Source organism: Apis dorsata, unplaced genomic scaffold, assembly GCF_000469605.1.
Source record: "Apis dorsata unplaced genomic scaffold, Apis dorsata 1.3 scaffold_270, whole genome shotgun sequence".
Lineage (NCBI taxonomy): Eukaryota > Metazoa > Arthropoda > Insecta > Hymenoptera > Apidae > Apis > Apis dorsata.
Window position 1 is genome coordinate 119,641 of NW_006263548.1, and position 8,372 is coordinate 128,012.

Here is an 8,372-nt window from a genome sequence, read left to right on the forward strand (position 1 = left end):
TATAGTCTTAAACAACGTGTTCTTAATAAATGGAACAATGATAAAATTTCAATCTCCTTTCAGGGAAAATAAAAATATTCGAATACGAATATCGTAATCGAATGCATACGTACGGAAGAAAAATTTAAGAGTGAGTTGCGAATTGTGTACTATATTACCTGTTACGTCTTATAGTAGAATTATTTCAAAGGACGATACGTTTCATTGTTGTTCGTCTCGATTATGTATAATTATTCAAAGTAACGTCGATATTATTTCAACTTAATCGATACAATTTCATAAAAAGAGAATACAAAATTCGTGAATTAATTATTTATTACACGTATATAACGCTTAAACGCTTTTAAGTAGATTAAGCCATTATATATCGGGCGGTATCTATTAGAAAGATCGCACGAGAATTGAATTGCATCGTTCCAAGAAATAGATTCGATTTTTCACTCGTTATTGCCTCGATTCATTGCGGATAAATAATTATCTCGTTTTCGAGAAAAGTTGAAAACGACGTAAACGAATTAAAGTAAGAAACTCTTTCTCGAAGATTGTCGCGGCGAGTTTCTCGTGTCAGGATAACAGAACGCGGATTACGGATTCGTTCTCGTGCCGCCTGTTGCATCGTAATAAAAGAGGTGTTTGTACTCGCTTTCGTGTGCTTTCCACGAACACGAAAGATCTGGAAGGCGATAGGATACGCGGTGCGGGACGATAGATTAGGTCGATCTTCTCTGGCCGTCGATCGACGGGAATTGGGATAAAGGGCGGACGGTGGCACTAGGAAAGTAGAAAGGTAGAAGAGGAGCGGGCCGAGGCTCGGGTGGACACGAACGCGCCTGATCCACGGCCAGGATTTTTAGAGTTTCGACAACGAGCGCGGTCGATTTCGCAGCGAGCGCGCTTCCTCGATCCTTTTCCTCGTTCCTGCTCTCCTGCTATCCAAGGGTCACTTCTTACCCTTTTTTATCTTTCCAAACACCTCCCCGTCCGGTATATTATCCGGACGTTAAGTTGGCGTGGGTTCGGCAAATAGACGAGGTCAAAGCGTAAACTTCTCCTTCTCCTTTATTTCGCTCGTAAGAATATCCGTAAATTTGTCACCGGGTTCACGACGAGTATCATCTCAAATTATTTTCTAACGATTCTAATTCTGGTCAAATATAATATATAGTATACGTTGAATGCGAATGAATTTGTTATAATTGAAGTAAGTTTTTAAAACGAGTTTCCAAATAAATATCTCGTATGTTCCTCCTAGGTTTCCACGTTCGAACGCGTTCGTGAAAGGTTAACGGCTGCAAATCGATGATCCTTTCGATAATTCGTTAGGCCTACTAGACGTCTCGCGTATCAGGCGTTTATATTTCGCCAGGAAGTGTCTCGAGCCTCGCGTGTGGTTCCAAAAAAAAAAAAAAAAAGAAAAAAAGAATCGAGCGTTCCATTTTACATACGAAAAGTATGCAAATGAGATGTCCTTTGTTTGACACCTGCCGCCTTATTTCGACGAAGCGGGGAGCAGGAACGGATGGTAGGCGTTTCGGTCAGACCTCGTTCAGGATCGTGGAAAACGAGACTCGTGACCCAAATAAGGGCTTTCGTGGCACCCTGGCGACCAGGATAACAGGATTTCGTCGCGCGATCTTCTTCCTTCTCTCTCCCCATTTCCCATCGTTTCATTATTTATTATTCGATACTCACTTTGAATACGAAGGAAAAAAAAAAAAGAAGGAAGGATTCGAGGATCGTATTATTATAAATATCGTTGCTCTATCATGTTATTTGTTATTGTTCCGTTTCTTAAATTCTTCGTTGTAAAACTCGAAGAAATAAAATTGTGAGATGGAAGTCGAATTTTATTTCGATTCGCCTCGAATGTCCAACGAGCAACTATAATATAATATATCGATCGATTTATTTTCGATTATTGCAGGCCAATCGTTTCGTCTTATCGAGTTATAACCCCTTGTGCAAATTTTCACCAATAATCGCGTTATAATCGACGTTAAATGCGCTCGAGTTCTGTGAAATTTACGTACGTGCAATTTTAATTCGACTTTCGAACGATCGAAATTTTGCACGCGAGTCTATTTAACCTTTGTTTTCGGCCTCGGTTTATCGACCGAGCGCATAACGTCGCGCATCGATGTCAAATTAATTACCTGGTGTCTATCTAATCCTACCCTAAATAATCTTCCGGATTATATAATCCCGCCATTTAAGACCTAGACTTACTAATCTCTGAAGCGTCTTTGGCAAACAAAACGGCAAGGTTGCATAATCTCGAGGATTATTCAATCCAGGATTAACGAGATGATGCTCGTTACGCGTATAAATTTTTTCTTCCATCTTTATCTATATATATATATATATATATATATATATATGGAACAACCTAAATACTGATTTATATTAATCCTCGTTTGCTTGACACGTTTACTCTTCTTTACCGACTAAAAAATACGAATCTTTCGTTTTTTTTCTTTTTTTTCTTTCAATTCTCTCCATGTGTGATGCACGTAATCCCTTTGATTCCGTTAACATTGTGTCAGAGAAGTCTTTCTTCTCTCCTTTCGTTGAATCGGTTGCTTCGATCTGAATCGTGGAATAATTGTATTTCGTAAGCCTATTTGTTGGATTAAAGAGATGTGAAAAAAAAAGGAAAAAAGGAAAGAGAAGAGAAAAAACACTGATGCTTTGGGGAAGGGTGGAAATATTGCTCTGAGGGGATCCATCCTCCTGCATGTATTCCTAATACTCGAGTAAACAAGATTCGCTTATTTTTTACACCCGTGGACATACTGTTCACTGATGGAAAGAAGTCTTTCGATGGAAGGAATGTGAGTCTGATTGGTTGATATGGTAGGAAACGCCTATTTTCACACGTATTTTTCTTTTTTCATATTTGATATTTGTATATTAATCCAAAATGCATTAGCGTAGGTATAAAATTCAAAGAATTCTAATTTCTTATTTCTCATCAATATGCGTAAATTAATTATGATTCGTAACGATATTTTAATTTATAAATGTAATTATATATATTCAAGCAATTAAGATAATAATTGTATGTATACGAATAAGCTAGATATATTGTAGATATATTAATATTATATCAAAATAATTAATAATTAATTTCGAAAATATTTTCAATCTTATTTTAACGTTGGTTATTTTAACGTAACTTTATAAATGAAAAAAATTTTTACGATTTTCAACTTATAGCTTTTCTATTATTGCGTAGCGCGTGATGTCAGGATTGTCAACAAAGCGTCTAGAGTGGGGATAGACGGTCCTACGAAGGACGACTCCTCTTGCCCCTCTCTTATAGACTTCCTTCCAACAGTGAACAGTGTATACATCTATGTGTATGCATCCTGGTCGCGAGAAATTGAAGGCGCATCGCTCGTGGAATAACGATCGAATATATATGTACACATATATACATCCATTGAACGATTATGAAATAATCCTGTATCGGGATATAAAATAATAACAAAAGAATAATTTCAACGAATCGACGATATTATTATCAATTTTGATAATCATCAAAATTTATTTAACCCAATTTCATAATACGTTTCACGTGCAATTTATCCATTTTAAAGACGATTTATCCGACAGATTTAAAAATTACGCGCGCGATAAAACGAAATATCGAACGATGAATTAAGAGTGAATAATGTTTTCTAACCAGTGTTGAGCATTAAAAAAATAATTAGTTAAAATTTCGGATAAAAATTATTGTAACTAGTAACGCTATTCGATATATTCTGAATAACTACACATAGATTAACGTCGAATTGACTATTCAAAGACAATGCCAGTTTATAAATAAGAAAGAGAGCTACTTGAATGTGACTTCAACTTTATCAAAGACATCGAATAAGTCAAAAATGAAAAAAAAATTGTATCTATTTATTCATTATTTTTTATAAGCATTATCTTTGATAAAGTTTTACAAATAAAACCAATATTTCGAATAATAAATTTTCTCTTTACACAATAATGATTAATTTTAATTTATATATAAAAGTCATGCGAATAAATTTTTATTTGAAAAAAAAAAACAAATTTCTATTCAAAATTTTACTTTAAATAAATGACAAACAATACATACGGAATAAAATAATAATTTTTTTTTTTTTTTTAAATTTCCGATCATTCGATTAATCTTAAGATTAATAAAAAATATTCTTTCTTGCTTTCTCATTTGCAACAAAAACCATTGTTTCACGCGTTCCATTGAATATTTCACGATTAATCAAAGAAAATATATGGACAAAGATCCAAAGGAAGGCGTAATCTATTATATCGAGACGCAAACCTTGACCCTGACCCTTTTCCTCGCGCCAAGGATACGTTGGATACGAGCAAGTGGTTCCTTATCAATTCTTCCCATCGTTCCTGTTCTCCTGGGATAGAGAGGTCACACGGTACCCTTACCTACATTCCCATGGGATAAGGCAACGGGGATGCGTTTGTACGCGAGGCTGAAGACGATCCAGAGGGGATATACGTAGAACGTGATATCAGGATTACAGATCCTTGCAAGCGGTTCGATCCCCCCCTTTTATCCCCTGCGCAACCGAACATGTGTATCTGCCACCGAGAAAATATTTTTAAGTCTTGGATTACACGAACTTGAATTAATATATGAATACATATATATATTATATATATAATAATGATAGTCGAAATTATTTTTAACGAATGAATCCGAAGAAAATGTTTAACAAATAGAAGATGAAAATCGAAAAGCTTGGATGGATCTGTTAAATGGTAATTTTAAATTTTTGACCAAGAATATAAATGGAACACGAGGGATGGAATGCCAATTAATAGAATTAAGAGATGGATTAAAGAACACTCTTTTCGAATTTTTAAGAATTTTTAATTTGTTTCTTCTCACAATATTTCGATTAATGGAATTAGATGGAGGAATATTAATATAATCCTTCTTTACATTATTTATCCTCGTTCAAAAACAACGAGAATTTAAAGAAAACGAGGACAAAAATTGGAAATCTCAATTTTGTAATATTCACATGAATAATCGAGAAAGATTATCCAGAGTGGATATTAATATTCCTTTACAAGGATTGATTATCAGGAAGATGGTCGCGGGCGATTCCCGTTGTCCTTATGAGCTCCTGGTATCAAAACTCCTTACGCTCCGTTTAAATCCAGGATAGCTCAAGCTTGATCCTGCAGACGTTCAGCTTCCTCCTTCCCGCTCCAACGGCGAGGCTGCACGCCCCCACCTATGGAGTCCTGATACGGAAAGCCCTTCGATTTCAACCGAAACAGGATCACCCAATCGTGGCCGAAACGCAGCTTTTCGATTTTCCTTTTGCAATCGTCCTTAAAAAAAAAAAAAAAAAAAATATACTTTCCCCCCTCCCCTTTTTCAAAATTTCCTCGAGAACAACAAAGCGTGGTTCTTCTCGAGGATCGATGAAACACGGTTCTTTAACGATAATAAGTCGACTCGTCCTTCGAATTAATCCTCCTCAGAGCAGATCGAAATAATCTGAGATTAAGCAGAAAGAATTGTATATATATATATATATATATATCCTAGCGCTATTTCGAAAGAAGAGAGAGAAAGAGAGAGAGAGAGAGAGAAGCGGATGTTTCTTTCTTTCGCGAGGAAAGTAAAAAAAAAAAAAAAAAAAAAAAAGAAAAAGGTCGAGGAACACGATCTTAATTCCGTGGGACCCCCACAAATCTCGATCTTCCTGCTTAGCCGAGTCGTACCCCCTCGAATCCGAAGGGAAGGGGAGGAAATAATTTCCCTGGGTCGACCTGGTTAAGATTCATAATTTACGATCTTGGAAATAATCCACGCTGTTCTATAGTACATATATATATATATATATATATGCTGCAGGAGGAAAGGTGTGTGTATATGTGTGTGTGTGTATGAAAAAAAAAGGGAAAAAGAGAGAGCGGAGGTAGGACTTATCCTTTGATCCAGGATTTATTTAACTACGGTCCCAGCGCGAGCTTATCCCGGGGGAGGTTTTAGCCATCGAGGGGCCACGCTATTGATTTTTAGCTCGAGGATTAAAAGCGCACTTCCGTGATGCTGTGTGCACAAGACAAGCTGTGTGCGTGTGCGTTACAAAATAATCATCGAATCGCGAGCGAGCGGTGGAAAAAAGATAGATAGATAGAATAATAATAATAATAATATCATGAATATTATTACCATGTATTTTTGTATAACGCGTATATATGGGTATTGCTTGGTATAATTTTATTCGCGATTTTGGTGCGAGGATTGAATAGGAGATAAATATTATTTATAACGGAAGGATATATTCTTCTCGATTACTCAAGGGGACATATTGTCGATAAAATTATTACTATTACTATTATAACGTGGAGTATAAAAATATATATATATATATATCTTTTTTATCTCGTTGAAATCAATCGACGAATTAAGAGATTACCAAAGAGCTTACTTAAAAGAAGCTGCTCGGTCGATAAATCAGTTGCGGGGAAGTGTGACTTACCGTTCGATCGAGCAATCGATCGAAGGAACGTGCGAAACGCGAATGACGTGTCTCCGCAATAAAAATTGTTACTTGTATTTGGATTTTGTAGGATTTAGCTTCGACGTGTATCACTCGATTAAGGGAATAAGGAAAGATACTGGATCGGAGGAGATGACGTGTGGTATATATATCTCGGTTGTAAAAATTATTATATAGCTACGATAACGATCAGGAGTTTATCGTAATTTTAGAAACGAGGTCACCCACTAGTACACTATACACAGTGGAATTTCACACTTTCACGATGATCCATCTAGCGATTGTTATCGCAATTATTATTCGAGTCGCGTTATCTTGTTCTTTTTTTCTTTTTTTTTTTTTTCTTTTTTTTCTTTATTCGTGCACATTACGAGATTACGTTCCAAGATGCAAAAGGGAAAAGATTTCTTCGCGGTGAATAGAAATAACCGATCGATTCCGTGCATTTCGAGGTTTTTCGAGTAGCGACGTGTAACCGACATGACTTTTTAATAAACCGTGGAAATAATACATGCGTAACCCGTAAAATCCATAACGAAACGGTGATTGTAATCTTTTTGCAATGAAAAATTCAATGCTGCCACTGGGTTTTTTTTGTGAAAAATAAAAGGTAAATCGATAAACCCTGGTCAATATCATTTTTCAAAATACCTTTTTTTTTCTTCTTTTTTTTTTTTTTCGATACACGTGTTTTAACAGGTCATTATTAAGTTTAAAGATCGAGTGACAGTGATCGAGTCCGTTATATTTTAAAACTTAGGATACGTAATATTGACATAAATTTGAACTTAAGAAAAATTAAAGGATTGAAGGAACGATTAATAAAAAAAAATATCATCAATAATCATTTAAATCAATGCTCTTTTCACAAAAATGACCAAGAATAAAAATCTGAATCATAAACTCAACTCTCGAATCACAAATATTACTTGATCTCTAATCCAAAGAAATCTAAATCATTCAAACCTATCTATTATCATTTTTGACAATGATTGATCAAAATATAGATCAAAGAAATCACCTGCACGCAGAAAAATCACAATCCAAACCTCCACATTTCCTAACATTTCCAAAAATCCCCTCTCCACCCCTCCCAAAATCACTCATCAATCCCCCCTCCCTCTCCTGAAATCATCCAAATCGACGCCAATCCTCGACTCTCGTGGATCGAGAGAAAAGGGGGTGGAGGGAGGGGCGGCCTCTCGATTAAACGATTGAAAAAGAAAAACATGGCGGCTAATCTTAGTCAGAAGCGGAACGAGGGAGGCGAGTTGGCAGCGAAACGGTTGTTAGCCGGTCGGATAAAGATAAGTGTCCGGACCCTTCTTCTTCTTCTTCTCCTCCTTCCGATTGTGCCCCCCTCTCCCTCCCCCTCTTGTTCCTCTTGTTGCAAGATTAAAACCGGTGGCCGGTGACCCGTGACGATAACTCGAAGATATATATATATATACATATACACGTACACGCACATCCAAAGTCGTCGATCGTCCATGCGCGCCCTCCTCCTCTCGACTTGAGCCGCGACTTTTTTATCAACCCCTTTTGCCGCCCTCTTGCCACGCGGTTCTTACGTCGCCTTTACGGATTTCCGATCCCGCCCGGTTCATTGCACTCTCGAACTCCAAGATAACGAGGAGAGGGAGAGGGGAGGGGAAGGAGGAAAAGAATATGGCTCGTTTCGAAGAGAAGAGAAATAATAATTGGATAGGTGAGGGAAATTTATCTTTATAATTTATCTTTATAAACGAAGTATATATCGCGTATATCGTGAAATTTGGAAGGGGAGGGAGGGAGGGAGAGAGGGGGAGGAATTGGATCGAATTGAATCCGGGGAAT

General features: G+C 36.7%; 1 protein-coding gene across 3 annotated transcripts in view; it reads left to right on the forward strand.

Moving 5' to 3' along the window:
- Positions 1-8,372, forward strand: part of LOC102671365 — a 59,755-nt gene that overhangs the window by 19,226 nt on the left and 32,157 nt on the right. The window lies entirely within an intron of this gene.